Below are 24,078 nucleotides of genomic sequence, written 5' to 3' on the forward strand. Positions count from 1 at the left end.
CTCTCCTCCTCTCCCCTCCTCCCCTCCTGACTGATGTCAGAAGGGGAATCTTGGCCCTCCCGCTGCAGCTGTCAGATGGGGAGAGGAGAGAGCTGGCCGGTCACTCGAGCGCTGAACGGCGCTCTGAAATACGGTATATACTGCATTTTTTTTAATAAATCACAGAGACAGCACACGGCATTAACAAACACACAGGATTCTATAAAGTTAAAGGAGTGGGTTAACAACCGCTTTAAAGCTGAGCTCCGGGATAAGCAAATATTGTCTAAATCCATTCATCGTGTGTATTCTTCTTGAATCTTGGTGTACTTTTGTGTGTTTCTTCCAGATCTGTGCAGTAATCCAGTGTAAGATATTACCTCTGTGCAGGAACTTCCTGTAATACAGACCGATCACTACAGACCGATCACTGCTGCTTTCTCTTCTTGTGCAGGGTGTCTGGCCTTGTCTCCGCCCCCTTTTGTAGTTTCTGCAGGCAGACTGTAGTGGGTGGGGCCTTCTGGGTCCCTCCTACAGCTCTGCTCTCTGCACAGGATATGTACAGCACAGTGATGATGTCACTGCTACTTTCACGCGGCGTTATCTGGGCTTATAAAGGTATTTGGTGCTCACAAAGTGGATTTATATCTTTTGAAGTGATTGAGGAAAATATTTAAGGCCCTATTAGGCAAATTAGAATCGCCATGATTCTGCCCGCAATTCCAAATCATGGAAAAAACACACGAAAAATGATCGCCCGCACTCTAATTGGCACTCTTGCAGTGTTTTTCCTAATCAGTGAATTGATGGCATACAGTGATGCCCCCAACCCAACACCATCTTTCCTTGATGTGTTTCGCTACTCCTGGCTTGCTCACAAGGATTAGGGAAGTCTATGGATCTGTGTGTTTCTATGCATGTTTGGGTGCCATCATTCTTAATGGCCCTTAAACGCGGTTCGATTCTAGAACGATTGTTGCGCGATAACAATGCATTGTCCCTATGCATGGCACATCGAAACACGTAGAAATCATGCTTTAGAAATTCCAGCAACGCAATATCTGAATGGGGCCTAAGGCTCGATTCGCATCTATGCATGTTGCTTTTGAGCATTTCTGCAGTGCTTTTTGCTGTGCTTTCTGCATTTTTGCCACGATTTGCGTTTTGCGATTTGCATCTCTTTTTTTTTTTTTACATTCACTGTATATAACTGGTTGCTAAGGAGCGGGTCGGAAAGCAAGCCCCCGCTGACAGCTGAATGTAAAAAAAAAAAATTGCCGTCTCGAACATTTCACAAAAAAAATGGCGTGGGGTCCCCCCCCAATCTTTACAAGGCCCTTCGGTCTGTCATGGATTTGGAGGGGACACCCCCACGCCAATATTTTCAAAAAAAATGGCGTGGGTTCCCCCCCAAAAATCCATACCAGACCCTTATCCGAACATGCAGTCCGGCAGGTCAGGAAAGGGAGTGGACGAGTGAGGCCCCCCCCCCTCTTCCTGAACCATACCAGACCGCATGCCCTCAGCATGGGGACCCCTGCCCCCCCCCCCCATGTTAATGGGTAGGGGTACACCCCTACCCATTCACCAAAAAAGTAGTGAAATGTACAAAAAAAACAAGAGGCGGTTTTTGGCAAGTCCTTTAATAAAAAAAAAAATAACTCCATCTTCTCCGGAGCTGTTTTCTCCCACGCCGCTGTCTTCTTCCTCACCAGTGGTTACCCACTAAAAACAAAAAAGACCGCTCTTGTCCTGATGCTGTCTTCCTCCGTTGTGACGTCCCCCTGCTGTCTGACATCTCTTATGTAGCCATGGGGCATGGCCATCCGATGACGTTACCCGGAGAGCCCGCCCCTTGTGACGTCACCCAGAGAGCCCCCCCTGCCCCAAAGCACTCACCCCCCCATGTTGAGGGCATGCAGTCTGGTATGGTTCCAGGAGCATGGGGGGGGGCGCTCGCTCATCCCCTCCCTTTCCTTACCTGCCAAGCTGCATGCTCGGATAAGGGTCTGTTATGGATTTTGGGAGGGACCCCATGCCATTTTTCTTTTTTTTTTTTTTTTTTTTTTATTAAATTTTTGGCGTGGGGTGTCCCCTCCAAATCCATACCAGAACGAAGGGACTTTTTTTTCAGGAAATTATTTAGCCGTAAATAATTTTTTTTTTTACATTCAGCTGTCAGCGGGGAAGCCCGCTGACAGCTGATTACTTATCCGTTACTAAGGCGCTGCGGCTGCATTCCCGACCTGCTCCTTAGCAACCAGATATATACAGTGAATGTAAAAAAAATAACACAAAACGAAAATCGTGGTAAAAATGTAGTACTTGCGTTTTGGATGCGGGTCCATTGAAATCTATTACATGCAAAATGTTGCATTTTGTGGGAAAAAAAGTCCTCGACCCTTTCCAAAAAGGCAGAGGCACAAAAATGCATTGATGTGAACATGTTCCAGAGGAACCCATGTTAAAATAATTCCTGCATTTCTGAAAAATGCAAAAAGCATCAAAAAACGCATTAGTGTGAATCAAGCCTAAAGGAAGTCGAGTTTAGCTTTAAAAAAAAATCATTATTATATTCTGTAATGCTTTTATCTATGTACATAATTGAAATTTGGTTACTGATTTTTTTTGGCTGTGGCTGCTGGTAGGTGATTCCAAGTGCGCATTGTTAATATCAGTTGAGAACTTTTTTTCTTTCACCTAAACACCTGCAGCAAAATCTCCGCACTTCACAACCTTCCATTAAATCCATTTATTACACAATGCGGCCGCTCTCTGTATTCTCTGCCCTCATCCACCAGTCCGGCTCCCATGATTGATGTCAGCTCTGCAGTAAAAGTTGTCAGTGAATGATCTGAGCTGAACTATTAAGAGCATTCTGTTACCCGCAGCTCGGCAGAACGGGGACATTTTCATCTACATCTAAGTAATCCTGAAAGAATTTAGTGATAAATATCTTAAAAAACAAGCGTGGGGCGAACCCACTCACCCCACACCCACCGCCCCTGTAGTCATAATAAAGGAAGCCTGCCATTGGGAGTTTTTCCTTTGGGGTAGTTTCTTTCACAGAGACTTTAGTCTGTAGCAGGAAGACTTTACTAAATAGCCGAATAGCTTATTTCCTTCTATTGAGACATTCCAAGCGTAGTAAAAGTGGCAAGGACTGCGTCCAGAGATGGCCAGATCCGTCCCTGAACGCCCCCGGGATCACATTTACATGATGTCGCAGAAGGCTGCGATTGTGGCATAAAATCAGGAATATGTATTTTTTTTTTTTGTTTTTTGTTTTTTTTGTGTAGTATCAAAGAAGCCAAAAAGATACAAAAAAGAAGATCATGGAGTTGATTTACTAAAACGAATGCACCTGTGCATAGTAACCAGTCTCTAAGCCCCCGTTCACATGGGGGAGATTCGACATGTCAAATCGCAGCCTATTGCCGGCAATGGCACCATCCAAAACGGTGTGACGTCGACTTTGCGGCGCCGCACCGATTTCCAAAAGTAGTTCCTGCACTACTTTTGGCGCTTTTAGGGGCGATTTCAATAGATGTCTGTGCATGAACCCACACAGATGTCTTTCAAACTGCCCCTGAAAACGCAATGAAATGCGGGTTTGAAATTGTGCAAGTTCATTTGAACTCGCACAATTTGAAACCCGCCTCCAATGTGAACGTAGGCTAACTTCAACTTGTTCAGTTGGGCTCCATTCACACATATGAATGCTGCTTTTGAGCGTCTTATACAATGCTTTTTGCTGTGCTTTCTGCATTTTTGGATACACGTTTTTGATGCATTTATGATGCGTTTTGCATTTTTTAATGCTTTTTTTTTTTTTTTGGCCAGTTTGTTGTTGGGCAGATTAAATAATGCAGAAACGCTAAAAAAAGCACTACATGCTTCTCTGCAGTGTCTCCATTGAAGTCTATTGAACCCAAAAAAGCAATGTTTTGATTTAAAAAAAGTCCCTGATCCTTTCCAAAAAGGTACAAAAAAAAAAACAGTACAGGTGCTTTTTTTGGTGGGTCAATGCAATTTTTTTTGGCCCCATAGACTTTATTCGGAGTGCATGATGCATGCATCAGATTGCATAGTGTATGACCATCCTACAATTTGCGTAACCTTACATTCTCCAGATGTGGAAGTGCTTGGAGAAACCAGCATGACCTGTCAGCCATTGACTGGCCTGCTGGTACATTGAGCTAGATAATTAGCTGGAGAACCATTACGTATCTAAAGCTGCATACAGTCATTAGACCCGGCAATTGAACAATCCTTTTAGCGATAGCATTTAAGTTTGCATTGGGTGAACTTTCATGTTTGTGTCTATGAATGAAGGAGTGCTGTAAGAACCCTACTGATCAGCATTCCCCTAAGTAGGCTCTGCCAGGGAGCATCAGTCGGGTTTGCTGAACGATATACCAACATGTCAACGTTCCCTGATCTTAAAGTAGAACCATAGGCAAAACTTTTTTTTTTTTTTTTCATTTTGGATAGAGCAAGAGAGGGTTATAACCCCTGTCAGGATTTTTTTCGCCATCTGTATCCCATTGGGGAGATTTCTCTTCACTTCCTTTCTTATAGCCAAACGGAAAGTGAGAGGAAATCCCTGCAAATTAAGGGAATTCCTTGAGGACCCCCAGGTCACCAGAACTAATGTCCCCATTTGAAGATTTCCCCTCTATTAAGGGACCCCTTTCACACTGCAGTGCTGCTAAAACAGTGCTAAAGCGCCGGTCGTTTTTGCGGTGCTTTAGCAGCATTGTTGCGCCGCTTTTCGGGCGATAGCGGGGCAGACTTTTTTTAAGGTTGTGTGACAACATGACCTTAAAAAAAAAAAAGGAAAAAAGTCCAGTTTTGCAGTGCTTTTAAGGCGCTTTGGAAGCGCTGCCCATTCATTTCAATGGGCAGGGGCATTTTGGCAGCGTGCCTCCCAAGCCGCTCCCAAAGATGCCGTTTGCAGGGTCTTTCCTAAAGTCCCACAAGCGCACCGCCCGAGTGTGAAAACACCCATTGCAAAGAATGGGAGGCAGTTTTCAGGTGCTTTTTAGAGGCTATTTCTAGCACTAAAACGCCTGAAAACTGGCTCAGTGTGAAAGGGGTCTTACTTTTCTGGGGACAACCCAAAATTTGTGATTTTCTTTTACTTTCACTATCAATGATAATGGTAACCAGGACAAATAGAGAGGGTAAGTCTCCCTAATGGGGGCACAGACAGCCCTGCGTGGCTACGAAACGTTGCTGTATATTTATCATGTGACCACGGAATAAAGCTTTGGACCCTTTCGAGGAATCCTTGGTGTGCTGATGACATTTCTTTACTCCCAATGCATTGAAACGCAGAACAAAAAATTGACTTGTATTTTTCAAAATGCACTGCAGTTATGATATGGGAATAAAAGCTATTTTAATTATGGGGATAATGAAGATATTACTATAGGGAAGTTGGACATATGCACCTACCTTTTATGCTAGCTTTAAAAAAAAAATAACATTAACATTTGAGTTATGAAACAAAATGTGTGATTTGGGATTTTCTTTTACTTTCACTTTGAATGATAATGGTGAACAGAACAAATCGGGTGAACCTCCCTAACAGGGACACAGATGGCAATAAAAACTGACAGGTGTTCTAATCCCTCTCCACTCTATCCAAAACAAAAAAAAAAAAAATGTTGCCTTTTAGTTAGACCCCTTTCACACTGGGGCCACGGCCGCGTTTGCGGTAAAGCACCACTCGTTTTAGCGGTGCTTTACCGCTGTTTAAGCGGCGCTTTTCAGCCATTTTTAACTCCAAAGGAGGGGTTAAAAACTCCTGTGTTGCGGTGCTTCGGAAGCGCTGCCCATTCATTCCAATGGGCAGGGCCTTTTGAGAGTGCTAAATACAGCGCTCCCAACCCGCCCCAAAGATGCTGCTTGCAGGACTTTTCGGAACGTCCCGCAAGCGCACAGTCCCAGTGTGAAAAGTCACCCTTGAATGAATGAGACGGTTTTCAAGTGCTTAGTAGAGGCTATTTCCAGCGCTAAAGTGCCTGAAAAGCCGCCCCCAGTGCAAAAGGGGTCTTATACTTAGCTTTGACAATAAAACCTGGAAGCTGTTTGGTGTCTATGCAGAGCTGCACCAGATTTTCCACTCTCCAGTTTTAGTAAATCAACCCCTTTTGCTTCTTTCAAGCAATATCAACCTGCTTTTGATTAAACAAATGACCAAACGGATGAAAGAAACCTTATCCAATGCATTGAATAAAGGAAAATTCAGGTGGTGACTTCCTTCGACGTGTTCTATAGGTTTGGCGATTGAAGCGGGCTGTACGCAGTTGAAATTCTGAAAATTGTCAGGTGCTGGGACAGTTTTATGGTGCCCTAATGAGCCACAAAGGTTACCTTGTCAGTCAGTCTCTGAAAATGTTCATATTGGGTGACACGTTTATGTTCCATAGTTGGTAGGGTTGAATAAAGACACCAGTCCATCCAGTTCAGCCAGTGTTAACTATGTGTACATGTCACCCCCCAGACATGGCTGGAAAAGACTTGTAGTTAAAGGGTTTGGGAAAGTTAGGAAAGCTGTCATTGAATGAAGGTGCCTGCAGAAATTCGAATTAGCAATTGGCCATGCATGCACGATCTAGGTGCTGAACATACAAATGTTTAGAGGAGGGAGGTGCTTTTGAAACTTGGATTATTTCTGGGGAAAACAGTTGCCTGAGATATGTCATCCTAATTGATCGCTAACGGAAATAGACTGAGATGTTGGAGTGGGGTTACAGAACATTCTCAAATTTGGAAATCATAATGTGCACCTGTCCCTAGACTATGAATGTTAAAGTACTTAGCTATCTTTAGCAAATAGTAAAACAGATTTCAAACAAGTCCTTAACTGACCTCTGTAGCTGCAGGCACTATGAAGAAATTAGACTTCAGAGCTCCTCTTCTCTATTTTCTCTCACAGCAGAGACTTGGTAGCCTACTAGCTTTTTATTGCAAACTGTAATGCCTCTAGGATTTGAATATCCTTAGCAAATAGTGAACAAGCTTTCAAACAAGCTCTTAAGTGACCTTTGTAGCTGCAGACGCTGTTAAATAATTAAGCTTCAATGCCTTTTCCCTATTATCTCTGGCAGCAGAGACTTGGCTCTGCCAGCCTTTTAATGTGAACAGTAAGGCCCCTTTCACAGGGGCGCCTCCGTGAAGCGGAATCCGCTTGCTCATTGGGGGGGATCTCTCCTCTGATCCCCACTGAGCCGGCAGATGACTGGTCCCCGCTCTCATCTATGGGGTAATCGGATGGAAACGGACCGCCTGTCTGTTTCCATCTGATGCCATCCTTTCCAATACACCAGACGTATGGGGAATAGGTCCCCCATCCGTTTTTTTTGGTGGATCGGATCGGATGGCGGCAGATGTCAGTGGACATGTGTATACTGACATCCGCCGCGCCATAGAAGAGACTGGAGGGTCTGATCAGGCCTGCCTGAAAAACGGACAGGCAGACCTGATCAGATCTCCCATGTGAAAGGGGCCTTAGGCCTCATGCCCAGGTACTGAAAGGCCTCATGCCCAGGCCTCTTTCACATGGGAGATCTCATGAAAGGCCTCATGCCCAGGTACTGAAAGGCCTCATGCCCAGGTAATGAAAAGCCTCATGCCCAGGTACTGTAAGGCCTCATGCCCAGGTACTGTAAGGCCTCATGCCCAGGTACTGTAAGGCCTCATGCCCAGGTACTGTAAGGCTTTATGCCAAGGTACTGTAAGGCCTCATGCACCATTGCATCGGGCCATACAGCGTACAGAGCCCATGTATTCACTTTCCGAGGACTTGCTGCTGCCACTTACAGCTGCCTATTGATATGAATTTGAAAAAGCAGCCCTATGTGGTTATGTGCCAGGGGTTGCATAAAGCACCTGCACACACATGGATGTATGCTTCAAATGTGCATCTTCATTTAGAGTAGACACCCATGTGCAGTAACTGGCTTTGATCTGGTGACAATCACTATACATAATTTACATGAACCCTAAGCCTTTAGAAACGGACAGTGTTTCTGTTGTGACATTGGAAGATGAATTACTTGCACAGTGCCTGAAGCAATAAACATCAGTTGGGGCTTTTTTTTTTTTTAAAGCACTCTAATGCCCCGTACACACGGTCGGATTTTCCGATGGAAAATGTCCGATCGGAGCGTGTTGTCGGAAATTCCGACCGTGTGTGGGCTCCATCAGACATTTTCCATCGGATTTTCCGACACACAAAGTTGGAGAGCAGGAGATAAAATTTTCCGACAACAAAATCCGTTGTCGGAAATTCCGATCGTGTGTACACAAATCCGACGGACAAAGTGCCACGCATGCTCAGAATAAATAAAGAGATGAAAGCTATTGGCCACTGCCCCGTTTATAGTTCCGACGTACATGTTTTACGTCACCGCGTTTAAAAACGATCGGATTTTCCAACAACTTTGTGTGACCGTGTGTATGCAAGACAAGTTTGAGCCAACATCCGTCGGAAAAAATCCTAGGATTTTGTTGTCGGAATGTCCGAACAAAGTCCGACCGTGTGTACGCCCTATAAGGCTCCATTCACACCTGAGCGTTTTGTAGCTTGAAGCCTGAAGCTACAAAAGGCTGGAGGGGAAAAAATCAATTATTCTCTATGGAGATGGTTCACATCTCCACTCCAAAACGCCTGAAGCCAAAAGCTCCAAAACGCCTGAAGCTCAAACAAGTTCTGGAACTTTTTTTTTTTTTTAGGCAGGTTTGGGTGTTTTTCTGCTTTTTACATTGGGTGACCTTTTGACCTGTACAAAATCGTGGCAAAAACATTGCAAAATTGTGCGACTTTCTGCCTGAAAACGCTACGCTCAGGTGTGAATGGGGCCTTACTGCTTTTTAGGAATATGTATATCCAGGCAATCTCCGGGTTACAAACAAGATAGGATCTGTAGGTCTGTTCTTAAGTTGGATTTGTATGTAAGTTGGAACAGGTACATTTTTTAAGTGTGTCTCCAGCCAATAAAGGTTTTTAACGTTTTTTGGCATAGCACAGGGAAGGGTTAACACCCCTGTAACCTTTGTTTTCCTGTCTATGCTCCTGTTCTGAAGATTTCACCTCACTTTCTATCCCTGTAAAAATTGGATTTTGAAAATTTGGGTTGTTGTGAAAACAAGGATCGGTGATAAAGCTTTAGTGGAGACAACTTTTCCCTGTGATGACTTTTCAGGAGAGAATTTCCCTTCCTAGGGGTAGATTTCCTCTCATTTCCTGTTGTCTCCTTCCGTTTGTAAGTAGGAGTCAGATGTTTGTAACTCGGGGACCGACTGAACCTTATTGTGTATAGTCGGGGCACAGGTGCAATTTTAGCCTATTTGCAGCTTGACAGAATTCTTCTAATTACATTGGGTGCATTGCTTGTACACAGAATCTTATTCATACATACAGTTAATCCGCCCCCCCCCCCCCCCCCCCCACAGTGCCCACAGCTTATAAATCATCTTTTTAAATTAAAATACTGCCACTATATACCTTTTTGGATGATCTGTATACCACGGTAGCATGATAAACTGCACAGTTTCTCCAGTGCTGAGAGTTCAGGTGGGAGGAGATTTCCACTACAGCCTGTATACACGCCCACATATGTGATGTCAATATCATGTGACCTGGCAAGCTCTGAGAACAAGTAAATGTTCTCTCCAGCATAAAAGACACAATTTAGCATGTGCAGGTCAGCTAACCCTACCTGTGTTAGCTGGCTTTCCCCAGATAGACAGTGCAGGAGGGGGAGGATCTGTCCATACAGGATAAAACAGCCTTTTTACATAATGCAGAGGATTAACCCCTTAAGTTCCACAGTGAGTATAACAAGCATGCTATGAGGCATATACACACTGGTTTTACTGTTGGGGGTTTAGTAACACTGTAAACCCTAAAAATGTCTTCGTCCAACACGATCACACATTCAGCTGCAGATAAAAATGCCTTCTGGCTTGTAAGAAGTCAATTCCCAAGTTTTACACAATGGAGTAAAGCTTCAAGGCAAAATGTCTCTCTTTGGCTTGTTTTTTATGCAGAAGACACATTCTATTTATGTGCTGCTGTTATTTTTGGGGCTAATGCTAGGAAAGATGCAGCTTTATTGGCTTTCAGTGTGTGAAAATTGGAGAAAAAAATTTGAAGAAAATGTTTGAGAATGGATTGCACATTAGTTTAGTTTATTACACTTTGGCTATAATGCATCTATAATAGTTTTTGGGAGCAAGTCAGATAGCTGCACTTTTGTCACTGTGGTTGTCATTTGTCTTTCGCATGCTAATTTAGATAATGACACCTAATTACTTATGAAAGTCTACTCGTTGTTTTATTAGCTCAGAAGGATTGGCTATTGACCTGCTTCTACCAATAGAAGTATATGATGTCTTCTCTAGAGAATAAGGAGAGTTTAATTGTCCAACTAATTATTATTGTTATACACCAAGAATAGACCTCATTTATATATGCTTTATGAATGCAACTTTAATTAGAACTACTCCTATTACTCATAGGAACCAATTACGTTTAAGTGGAGTTTCGCCGAAAAAAAAGAATTAAAAGTCAGCAGCTGCAAAAAGTGTAGCTGCTGACTTATAATAATCAGACACTCACCTGTTCCACGGTCCAGCGATGCGGGTGTTCGAAGCCTCTCTACCTCCTCTCCACGGCGCCGGCATTCTTACTGTGGGCGCCCGGCTGTGGCTTTACAGCCAGGCACGCGATGCGCATGTGCGAGCCGCACTCTGAATGGCCGGGCAGTCTTCTGAGACCTGTGATGTGTTCCAGAAGATTGCAGGGAGGGGGGAGAGTCGAACTTCCTTTTGGCGCCGTGGAGCCCCGGGAAGAAGTGGGAGCTGGATGCCACTAAAAAGAGGGTATCCCCCCCAAAATAATGACATGCCAAATGTGGCATGTCAGGGGGTCACCATCACTTAAAGCAGAAGTTCTATTCTTGGGTGGAACTCCGCTTTAAGGTCCTTTTTACATGGGGGGGGGGAGCTCCGCTGATCCCCCCCCCCCCCCCCCCCCCACTGAGCAGGCGGATGGCTTGTCCAAATCCGCTCCACTTATGCAGATCAGACACAGACACAACCCGATGTTCTCTATTGGTGATTGGATGTAAACGGACTGCCTGCCGGTTTACACCCGTCATCTGAACGATCCCCATCCATCTGTTCTTAGCAGATCAGATGTCGGCAGGTGTCAACAGACACATGTCCGTTGACCCCCATCGCTCCATAGAGGACAATGGATGGTCTGATCGGGTCTGCCTAAAAAACTGACAAGTGGACCCAGTTGGTCCACGGCACCCCTGTGTGAAAGAGGCCTAAAAGTTTCAGCTGCAGAATAAAGCAACTTAAGCAAAACTTTGTTGTTTTGGAAAGTGGGGTAAGTTTAAAACATCTCTCAGCAATTCATTGTTGCCTGTTTCCCTGTTTGGATAAATTTTCCTTACTTTCTGGCTGTTTGGCAAAACAGGGAGTAAGAGAAAATCTTTCCAATTCCTGTCTATTTAATAGATATCAGACAGAAAAGGAAGTAAGGCGAAATCACTTCCGAATGGGACATTGGCCATAATAAAAACACATTTTTTTGGGAAAGAGTGTAAACTTTAGAACCTCTGTCAGGATGTTATTGCATGGATATGTGGTTAGGAGCGCCTAGTAAAAAAACTCTTTTCTCACTTGGAGGTTCATTTAAATTGTTTATTTGAACAGAAATGTCAGATACAGCCAACCGGTTTCAGGGGAACTGGACTGCCCCTTCATGGGGGCTTGAGCAATAATGTTCACAAATGTTAAACTGATATACAAGATAAGCTGTAGTTATGAATTGCGTAGAAAAAATTATCTACACTCCGGTTGTTGCTCTTAAAATTTCTTAATTTTGTTGAATAGCCGCAGTGAACAAACGCTGATTAAATCAGTTGACGCGTTTCAGCCTACAAGGCCTTAGTCTTAACCCCCTCATGACTAAGGCCTTATAGGCTGAAAAGCGTCAACTGATTTAATCAGCGTTTGTACACTGTGGCTATTCAATATAATTAAGAAGTTTTAAGAGCAGCAACTGGAGTGCGGATCATTTTTTCTACATTACTCTACTCAGCCAGCGACTGTGGATCGAGCACCTGGGAGCTCCGCTATCTATGTGGTGTATGAGTAGTAGCACTGACTTTTCTGTTTATGATTTGTAGTTATGAATCAGCTGTCTAATTCAAAGCTGTTGTCAGATCGGCTGCAACAGGAGGGTAGGGGGGCAGGTCAGTACTCATAACTTGGGTTTGAAGGCACTTAGAAACGTTGGACTAAGTACTTTGTCAACACTGTAAAATAAAAATGATAATGGTAGATTCATCTATTAAAGTAGATCTATAGTTAAAACTTTTTTTTCTCGTTTTGGATAGAGTAAGGAGGGGTTATTAACCACTGTCAGATTATTTTTCGTCATCTGTGTCCCATTGCAGAGATTTCCCTTTACTTCCTGTTCCATAGCAAAACAGAAAGTGAGAGTAAATCCTTGCAAATAGGGTTTCCTTTGGGGACCCCTAGGTCATCAGAACTAGTGTCTCCATTGGAAGATTTTCGCCTCTATTACTTTTCTGGGAACAACTCAAAATTTAGGATTTTCTTTTACTTTCACTTTCAATAATAATGGTAAACCGTACACATAGAGAGGGGAAATCTCCTTAACAGGGACACAGCAATAAAAACATCTCCACTTCATCCAAAAGAAAAAAATTTTTTTTTGCCTTTTTTAGTTATGTTTTAAGACTAAGTCAGATTCTTGTGATTGGCACTTTTTTAATCTGACAAGTTTCTGTGCTGTTTGCTGTTGTTGCAACCCCTGGCAAACCATGACAACGTTCTTTTTTTATTTTCCAAACAAAGTAAAGAACATAAAGAAGAACCAGTTGGTTGCTTTGAACAAAAGAAAATTCCTTGTTTGAGACATACTGATTTAAAAAAAGGCTGGGCAGTCAATGGTTCTGCAACTTTTCAGCAGCTACAAGGCAAAGCCTTGTCCCGTTCACTGCCATCACCCTCATAGTTTTTTTGTTGATCATTATTTTGATACTACATGCCTTAGATGGAGGCTCTAGAACAGCCATCCTCAACCTGGGTTCCGTGGAAACCTAGGGTTCCTTGAGAGGTTACCAGAGGTTCCTGGAGCTCTGTCTAATAGACTTCTCCATCTGATGGTGCCTTCATGGATCCAGTCCATCACCATTTGTCAGACCCAATAGCATGACACCAATGATCTTTAAAACTGACCAGCACTGTAGGGGGGGGGGGCATTCTTCCCACTGACCACCAATGTAAGTGCCATCTTCCTAATGACCCCCAATGTACTAATCTTACAGGTTAATCCCTGAGACATGACCGCTATTTCAAGTGTTCCTCTGGGGTAAAAAGTTTGACAAAGGGTGCTCTAGAACAAAGCACCCATCATCTTCTGCCCTGAAAATGAGCAGAATAGAACATGAGTTAATATTGTATTCCTACTTGAGACATCACCTTCGTATTTGTCTGATTACAGCACCCACACAAGTACTTTTTGCATTCCAGATTATTAATTATGGGCTAGTTACTAGGTCACAGTAGCTGTAATGTTATTAGTCTCAACAGACACCGCCTTTGTGCCACTCGTTGCCTGTTTCCTCCAGTTTTCCCATTAGGACAAACAGTACATGTAATTATTATTACAGGATTATTATTTTTTTCTAGAAAGAGTGTGTCCCCCATGTGACGTGTCCACTCTAAGTGACTGATGGTTACGCAGATAAAAACAAGTGTACCTGTAAGCCGGCAGCCATCTCTAAAACAAATGTAATCTCTAGCTTGGCTTTTCACTAGGAGCTTGCAATATCCTTGAGGAAAGAGGCACTTATAGGCTTTTTCACTACAATAATGCATGGATCAATGCATTTTAAGGCTTATGCATCAATATGTACTCAATAAGCATTGGAGTTCTCCAATTGGCATTAGACTTGCCCTGAAATATGAGTATGAACACGTAGGGATTTATTGCAAATTTCTTGTTGCCTGTGATTAGTTCATATGGGTAACAATAAATTTTCTTGTTTTTGCACATGAGGCTAGTTCCACCCAAAAATGGAACTTCCGCTTTTCACGGGAGCCGCTGGTCACGGCACAGGGCTCTGATCAATTGGCACAGGTGGCCATTCCTTCAGAGCGCATGCGCCAGTGATTGTCACTAGCTGCATGTAATGTAAATATCTCCTAAACGGTGCATGTTTAGGCTTACCTATAGGTAAAGCCATGTATGGAAGTTTACTTCCTCTTTAACATTATCATTGAAAGTGAAAGTAAAATTCCAAAATCAGGTTGTCCCCACAAAAGTAATAGAGGGGAAATCATTGAGTGGAGACACTAGTTCTTGTGACCTGGAGGTCCCCAAGAAATTCCTTTACTTTGCAGAGATTTCCTTTCACTTCCTGTTTGGCTATGGGACAGGAAGAAAAGAGAAATCTCTGCAATGGGACACATATGGCAAAAAAAAAAATCTGACAGGGGTTATAACCCTCCCTCGCTCTATCCAAAATGGAAAAAAAAAAGTCTGGATTGAAAAGAAGGTTTTTAAAACATACCTGTCCAGTCCACCAGTATTTGCTCAAGAGATACCACTGCTGAAGAAACTTCTGCATTCTCTGGGAGGGTCGGATGGTTGGTTAACCCTTTGATCTGTGGTTCCAAACGGCTCTGTGTTCTGTAATGAAGTAGTGGCCAGGGTGGGGGAAAGGTAGGAAAAAAGCGTACAGTGGGGGATTAGTCATACAATATACCTAGGTGTGTGTCCAAAGCAGCAGAAGGTCAATAGCGCCCCCCCCCCCCCTTATCACTTTTTCATGGCAGGTTTCCTTTAAAGGTTTCCTTTCTTATTTCCAATAAATATAACACTATAGCTAAAATACTGACTCAGAGCCTATTCTGAGTCAGTATTTTAGCTATAGTGTTATATTTATTGGAACTAAGAAAGGAACCCTTTAAAGGAAACCTGCCATGAAAAAGATCTAAATCTTTGGAACATCTATAAAAACTGGCCAAGATAGCGGTTGGAAACGCAGTAGGGGGACAAGCCATATGACACACCCAGATGTTTGCCCAAAGCAGAAGGAAGTCTACAGTGGCAACTCTTTCCTGACAGGTTTCCTTTAGGGGGTTCCTTAAGTGGATCCTTGCATGTTTCCAATAAATATAACACTATAGGCAAACTATTAACTCAGAGTCTATTATTCCAAAACATCTACATATTTGGAACATCTACAAAAAAATGGCCAAGACAGCAATCTGCTAATTAATTGGATTGTTCTACAGTATCGCATCTTTGAATAAACCTCCATAAACGCATCAATGATTTGCCAAAGTTTTTGCAAACATTTCAGAGACCTATGTTACGTAACATCTTTCATGATCATTCCTCACTGCAGCACAAGTATTTGGAAAAGCTGCCTAGAGTCAGAACCTTTGGATACCGCTGTGCACACTGCAGATACGGTAATTATTTTAATGGCCACACCCATGTTATGTTTTGTATTACATTTTAAAGCGATATTAAATTGTTTTTTTTTTTTTTAATAACAAACATGTCATACTTACCTGCTTTGTGTAATGGTTTTGCACAGAGCAGCCCCTATCCTCCTCATAAAAGATTATAATATGTCTCTTGTGCATTAAAATCCTGCCTGTTCACATTTTTTATTTGACTAAAAATCCACTTTAACTGAACATTTTATGTAATCTACTTATTGAACTATAGGATTTTGCAAAAATCCTTGAAGGCAGTTTTCCCTTAAAGTGGAGTTCCACCCACTTTTACAACTCTTCAGCATCCCTCACTAAACTGTGCACTGTAAACAAATTGGATATTTTTACATTTTTTTTCTCAGCACCTACTGTATATTTGCTGTATTCATTTTTCACTTCCTCCTCCCTGGCCGCGGCCCATCGCATCATTTCCTGTTTGCAATGCCTTCTGGGAAGGGGCGGCAACTTCCTCTGAAACTGGCATTGCTATGGAAACCTGACCTGAAACCTATTACACTGCTTGTGCTGCACTGAGCATGTGGGGCGGCAACTTCCTCTAAAACTGCCGTTGCTATGGAAACCTGACCTGAAACCTATTACACTGCTTGTGCTGCACTGAGCATGTGCGAGATCTGCAAGGATGAGATCCAGGAAGAAATACAGTCTGGATTCAGATGCCCACACTTAAGATGGCCACGACCTGCTGTAAGTTTATAAAATAACAAACTACTGCTATAAACTAACAAAACAGTCCTTAGTTTACAGACTAACTTTACTAGAATACATTAAGCTTGTGTATTATAGGGGTATTTTTATTTAAAAAGTATAATTTCGTCCGGAACACCACTTTAACTTCAATTTATAGGTAAATGGTAACATAAATCTATGTGAACAGTCTTGCTTGGATGGATAAATAAACTGTTTTAGGCTGAAATACATTAAAAAAAAAAAAAAAAAAAAAAACTGTGCTTGGCTTTCTCCATTCTTGATCATGTTATCAAAAGCCTAGCTGTCTGGTCATGTGATATTTGCTGGTGGGGGATCAGGCAATCCAAACCCTCAGTCCCCCCATTATCGGGGATTGCTTGCACAAATTCATAAGCATTTGATCACATGGCTGGCTCAGGAGGGAACCTAGTGCAAAGTGTTTTTCAGGAAAAAAATTATTCAGCCCTACATATTTTTTATTTGCTTTCTGCAAGAACATTACAGTTAACTGCTTCATAAATTATTATTGTTTAGTATAAAATTGGGCATGTTGACCTGTGTGTTTTTTGTTTGTTTGTTTGTTTGTTTGTTTTTTTGTTTTTTTTATATCCTGTTAGCAATTGCCTGTTACAGAACATTTTTCAAATTTGCCAAAAGCATGTAAAATAATTGCATGTTGTAATGCTATATACACAAAAAAGTGACTATGTACACCCTGGGACGAGATTTGTAAGAAAAATAAATCCATGAGATGGAATTTCGGTGCCACTAACCTATTAAGCAACTACCACAGTGGTATGTAAATGTTTTCTGTTGGTTGGGACCAGACACCTGCTGGAGGTTCCAGAGGTCTGGTGTCATTTTCTAAAATCATTAAGTAGCATTTCAATCAGTGTTTTCCTCTGGGAATTGGGGACTCATTGGTTGGAGATAACAATATTCACTGTGAGTGGTGGAACCAGTTTGTCTGGAGAAGCAGCTAGCTCCAAGTTGGAGGGTGCCTTGGAAAATGTCATTATTAAACAGTTTTTTGATGTAACTTCATGCTGTGAACTTGTTACGGCTTTAAGTTTTTTTTGGATACTTTTGGATGTGTTAAATGCTTGAAATGTTTATTAAACTTTAGAAGATGACGAGGAGGTTTCTTATCTTGTGAGGTTAATAAACTTAAACGCAATTAGCACAAAGCCAATTATATCTGAAAATGTTCCTGTCATTCTGCAGAAGTTACGATATCTAACATTATAGGCCAATCTTCTGTATGCTTAGAGGTGCCATTCTCAACCATTTTAATCCGGAGGAACCCTTGAAATAATTTATACGTACTGTACAGGGGAGGCCCCTGATAAATTATTGCATCTCTAACCCATGGTAAGTTTGAGTGGTCCAGTAAGTAGTAAATATAATAATGCATAAGAAAATAATACAGACAGTAAAAACTGTAGTGCCCCTTAAGTTGGTGGTCGGTGGAAAAGTGTCTTATTTGGTGTGGTGGTTCCATACATTGGTGACCAATTGGAAAAATACCCCTTATAGTTATGTTCAATGAGAGAAGGACACATTTACATTGTTGTTTAGTGGGTCTGCGATGGCAATGGACCAGACTTTCTCAACCTTTTCAACACAGAAGAACCATTGAAATAACTTTCTTATCTCAGAGAACCCCTGTTAAAAATGACTATATCTCCTACTCATGATAAATTAGTGTGAAGGTCAGTGGGAAGAATGCTCTTTAGACTTGTGGTCGTTGGGAAGAATTACCCTCTTTAAAAATGGCTAAAAAGATCAATGGTGTCAGTGGGAACATATCTGAGAGGCAGGCATTGCTCATTACTCATGGCACCCCTAGCAACTTCTGGAGGAACCCTCGTTGAGAAACCCTGCACTGGACCAATTGAAATGAGGCTTAATTTTGATGGATATGTAGTAGAGTGCCATCTTCCTTCAAGGGATCTGATATGTAATGAAGGCATAGTGCAGGTTGTTGGCAGTTCATAGTTTCGTTTTGACAGCCTTTTATCAAGTTGTAACACAGGTCTCTGGTTGCGTGATTCTAATAACATCCCCTGGTGAAGCCCTGAGGAAGGGGGAGGCCTTACCCCCGAAATGCTTTTTCTGTATTTGTTGTTCTTAGGCAGTGGTCTCCAAACTGCAGCTTGGGGAATGGATGTGGCCCTTTGCTTGACTATATCTGGCCCTTGAGGCACTTTTCCTCCTACTCACTCCAACAATAGGGGCATAATTCTTGCCACTGGCACCAACAATGGAGCACTATTTCTCCCACTAATACTAATGATGAGGCACCCTTCCGCCCACTGACACCAGTGATGGAACACTATTCCTCCCACTTACACCAACAATAGGGCACCCTTCCGCCCACTGACACCAATGATGGGGCACCCTTCCTTCTACTGACACCAATGATGGGGCATTATTCCTCCCACTAAAGATGGGACATGGTTTACTCCAACTGACATCAGGACATTTTCTACTCTCACTGGCCATAGTCCAGCCCCCCTAAAGTAAAGGTCAGTAAAGTAGACCCCTGCTCCTAGCTAATAAACCATATGAAAAAATACCTCTGATATGAACAGTTTGTACTAGGTGGTCCTCAATACTCACCCCAAACTTTTACAATATTGACCACTGGGAAAACTACCCCTTTACAGACAGCATAAAAAACAATTCATGGATATCAGTTGTCGGTGAGTGTTGGAAATCATTTGTTGAACAAAGAACCCCTAGCAACCTCTGGAGGAACCCCAGGGTTCCACAAAAACCTGGTTGAGAAACACTGGCTTAGAATGCAAGCCCTTGTTTAATGTTTTTAGCCAGTTCAAGCCAGGAAGAGACTGAGGGGTGGATGGAAACAGCCTGTAAAAATTCTTAAAGGGTGTTGTAGATACTCATTAGCAATCTGTCTCACAATAAAATGCTGCAACATGTGTGAGCTGGTAAGGTGTACATGAATCTGTTGCAGAATTAACTCAAAGATGTGACACAATTTATACATGCAACACACTTTACGCCGACATGGAGAGGTCTCCTTTATCTCCACTTTCCTTATAGACACAGCAGTATTTCTTTATGAATTAGTCCCAATAGCTTCAGGCAGTAAAAATGTCGTAAATAAGAATTACTTAAAATTGCCGCACGCGTCAGTACAAACAATAAAATGTCACAGGGGTTCCATGAATTAAGAAGAAGGCTTCCAACTACACACACAGGGCCAGGAATGTGTCACAAATTCTTAATTATATCGCCTTCTGTGTTTAATGATATTACAGAAGAAGGGGGAACTGTGTATTAGGAAAAGCGTAGCTACTCTTCTTGTAAAAACATGTGATGACCTCTTTATCTGTCGCAGCTTTCACATGTATCTCTGCAGATGAAATTCATCTCTATTAAAGTGTAAGATGCAAGGAGAATTTCATGGTTTGCTAGGACAGAACAGCAAATAAATGATTGAAAAATTAAAGTGGTTGTAAACCTCTGAAATGAAAAATGAACAAAGCATATCCTTCTATAGTGTGTACTGGCCCCAAACCTAGTTTATAAAATCATACAATACAGCGCTCGCAAATAAATATAACATGTGATCTCAAAAACTAGAGAAGAAGAGAGCTTTGTTGCAGCTGCAGAATGAAAGTACTGTACTTTAGTGATATATAACCAGGTGAACTGTGCTAGCAACTATGTACAAATAAGATATACCACATCAGAATAGACTAAAAAACACAAATAGTGAATATAAAGGTGTCGCAAATAGTGAATATAAAGGTGTCAAAGAACTGGATATGCACCCTGCGCAACACACCCAATTTTGTGTGAGAGTGCGCAGGAGTGCACTACCAGAACCACAAGACCTTCAATATAATAAATGTGATAAATCAATTCTTGTGCATAATGCTGCACAATGACAAAAAATGACAACGTGAGCGTACAGAAGTGCACTCCCTGGGTGAAAACCTTCACTGCAATAGAAATCAATTGATGTGCATATTAAACAGGTGTGAACTATAAAAAGACAAAAATAACGGTTGACATAACACTAGTGTAAGGAAGAGAAATAAGACAAATATACTCTCAAAAAATTCACAATCAAAAAATGACTATGGAGCGATCCCCTCAGGAAATGCCAGGTGGGATAGTGGAATCATGAAATGTCAGCAATAACCAAATTGCAAACAGAGAAAACGTAACTAATGGTTAAAACCCCTTCATGGGAGAAGCAATAGGCGGACTTCCAGCTTTTTCATCCTTGTGATCAAACAGGGCTGATGGTATAACAATGTTGAAATTGCTTGGAAGAAACCACAAAGCTCGCGTTCCACCAAAAGAGAAAGGAGAAGCATATAGCATAAAACCTTAGGATACCAGGGGTCACCTGCGCATATATGCGCTACTCACGGGACCGGTATGCAGAGCAGGCATTCAGATATTTGGTCGGTTCGCCGCTCTCCGGCGTGCGTTCCACCAACGCCAGGAAGTGATGTCACTGGTAGCAAATCAGGCAGACGTGGACAGGATGTTGCGTCGACGCGTTTCGCCCCTCCCCCAGGGCGTTATCAAAGACTTTGATGGCGTTGGTGGAACGCACGCCGGAGAGCGGTGAACCGACCAAATATCTGAATGCCTGCTCTGCATACCGGTCCCGTGAGTAGCGCATATATGCGCAGGTGACCCCTGGTATCCTAAGGTTTTATGCTATATGCTTCTCCTTTCTCTTTTGGTGGAACGCGAGCTTTGTGGTTTCTTCCAAGCAATTTCAACATTGTTATACCATCAGCCCTGTTTGATCACAAGGATGAAAAAGCTGGAAGTCCGCCTATTGCTTCTCCCATGAAGGGGTTTTAACCATTAGTTACGTTTTCTCTGTTTGCAATTTGGTTATTGCTGACATTTCATGATTCCACTATCCCACCTGGCATTTCCTGAGGGGATCGCTCCATAGTCATTTTTTGATTGTGAATTTTTTGAGAGTATATTTGTCTTATTTCTCTTCCTTACACTAGTGTTATGTCAACCGTTATTTTTGTCTTTTTATAGTTCACACCTGTTTAATATGCACATCAATTGATTTCTATTGCAGTGAAGGTTTTCACCCAGGGAGTGCACTTCTGTACGCTCCCGTTGTCATTTTTTATCATTGTGCAGCATTATGCACAAGAATTGATTTATCACATTTATTATATTGAAGGTCTTGTGGTTCTGGTAGTGCACTCCTGCGCACTCCCAAACCTAGTTTGGCTCCTATCTGCTCTATTTTTTAAATCTGCCATCTGCATGAATCACTTATGACAGTTTCTGCAGACACCAGAGAATGCAAGGAGATTGCTCCCCCCCCTGCACACAGAATGTGGTTGACAGCCTCAGCTGTGCATGTTTCCCTATGAGACTGTGCAGAGGCTGTGTCTGTCAGAGGGGCACTAAAATCTGCATTGCATCTCCATTAAGATGGTTTTACTGATATGTTGTGAATAGCAGAAGAGGCCTGTGTTAATTGATCTCCTGATATTTAAAGGAGAAGTACAGCCAAAGCTTGTTTGGCTGTACTTCTCCTGTGGATCACATGAGTGCAGTTCGTTCTGCACTCCTGTAACCCCTTTTCAGCAGACAGCAGGCTGAAGCCCGCTGTCAACTGATGTCACAGAGGCGGTCCAGGCTCGGGGAAACATTGCGGCCGTATGGTCGAGATCCGCCCACATGCCTGGACCGGCACCCAGTTCAGCCTCTTAGAGAGCCACTGAGAGCCTGAGCCGGCCACTCTCGCCCCCTCCACAGCCCAGCAGGGGGGCAGAGCAGTGAGCCGGTGACTGATAGTTAGCAGCTCTCTGCTCACAGAGCTCTGAGAGTCGAGCGATCAGTGGTGTTAGATTGCTCAGTTCTCGGTCTTCAAGGCAGCGGGGGACAGATGCAGCAGCGGACTGATGCTGCATCCACCTAATTAGGTATTATAAAAAAATAAAAAATAAAGAAAACATTCCCATGCTTCTCTTTTAACTCTATTTACAACAGAAATATAGCTGAATGAGTTGAAGGGTCCCTTCTGCATTCTCATACATGTGCATGGATATTCATATAGGGAAATTGATAAGTAAGTAGACCGTACTGGGTTTTCATATTAAAAAAAAATAAATAAAAGAAGTGTTCTGCATGTTATGCAAGGACAATGTATTTTGTATTATGCAAGTAGAAAAAAATGGAATTTAAGTCCTGTTAACTAATTGACTGGGTGACTGTCATTACCTAACATTTTTCACTTTTCTGCTGTAGCGTTTTCTTGACGTACAGGACTGGGTAAAACTAAAAAAAATAAATAAATAGTAAAATGTAATGTAAAAAGGAAATTAAAATATCAGTTTAGATTGAAATAAACATGAATAAATGTTAAAATTATCAAATACATTTTATAAAAATGTAAATTAAATAAAATTGACCAAAAGCTTTTTATATCGGTTTCAAAGTTGCATTTGGTTGACCTATTTAAACCATTTTTTTGCCGTGTCAAGGTGAAGGTCAATAGGGCATGCACTGCTGAATGCGCAATTCATGCTGTCGTTTGTTCAGCGCACAGATCTGCTTGGCAAAGCAATTGTGAGATATTCGGTTCTGGGTGACGGAGTATTTGAGGATTCTAATATAATGAGCACTGATGCCTGTTTATAGGGCCTCGTTCACATGGGCATAATTATAATTACACTAATGGGCTTTTGAAAGTTATACTTCCTGTCATACATTATTTTTTGCAGATGCAAATTTTAGGAAGGAAAAAAAAAAAAAACTTGTTGAATGATGTGTAAATTAAGGTATTTTACAAATGTCGATCATTCTCCATGCTCAGATAACTTGTGCACAAAAAAGGTCAATCCTATATGACCCAGAAGTCCTCAGACTTACAGGACTGTGATACAACGAGAAAAGCTTGCACTTGGAATCTAATTAGAATACAAGAAAATTTGGAAAACAAGCCATAAAAAAAGCAATATAATATTCTTTATGAGTAAGAAATATAATAATAAAATGACAATAAATTATAAATTATTAATAATAGTAACACTACTACTATTAAAACAATTTAATATTAATAATATAATAATGAATAATTAAATAATAAAATTACAGAAATGTAATCTGCGCACCCTAACAACGTCTTGAGGAAAGTGGTTTCTTGCACTATTCTTACTTCTTAAAGGCACTGAGCGGTTTGTGAAATTTATAGGTCTTAATGTTATATATATAATTTGATTATGTAGCTGCATTAATTTTTATCTTTTATATCTAACTAGAGTTCAACTTTTAAGTGTATGCCACCTGTATGTTCTAGAATGTAATAAAATCTATTTAAAGAGGAAAACATAAAGGGGAACTCTATCTTCTTAATCCAATTATTTTGTCAGTTTATTGGTGAAATAAAAAAAATAAGCTGGTATTTGAAATGTTTGCCTTGAGGAAGCTTATCCAGTTTTCAGTGAATAATAAGAGCATATAATGGGCATAAGTGTTTTTAGGGGCTTGATCATTCTGACATAAGTGATCAGAGGCCTTCATATAATCAGCATTACCTCATCTACTGAACCATGCCCTGGGATGCCCAGCAGGCACTTAATTCCCATTTCATATATTAAGTCTCTATCCTTTTTAACTAGTACCACTATCCGTAGCTCTTAAATCCCACTAAGCATGTTAGACCTGGCATCTCCTTGCAGATGGCTTGGAAAGGAAAATTACTTTGTTAGGACTCGTAAGGACGTGTCCAGCATTGCCTGGAAGTATAAAGAGACTTCATATAAATTCAGTTGATTGTTAAAGTTTATGACAATT

The 24,078-nt window shown here is 41.7% G+C and overlaps 1 protein-coding gene across 1 annotated transcript in view; it reads left to right on the top strand.

Annotated features, from left to right (window-relative positions):
• Positions 1-24,078, top strand: part of EPAS1 (endothelial PAS domain protein 1) — a 510,313-nt gene that overhangs the window by 12,174 nt on the left and 474,061 nt on the right. The window lies entirely within an intron of this gene.

Source organism: Aquarana catesbeiana, linkage group LG04 (genome assembly GCF_042186555.1).
Source record: "Aquarana catesbeiana isolate 2022-GZ linkage group LG04, ASM4218655v1, whole genome shotgun sequence".
In the NCBI taxonomy this organism is placed as follows: domain Eukaryota; kingdom Metazoa; phylum Chordata; class Amphibia; order Anura; family Ranidae; genus Aquarana; species Aquarana catesbeiana.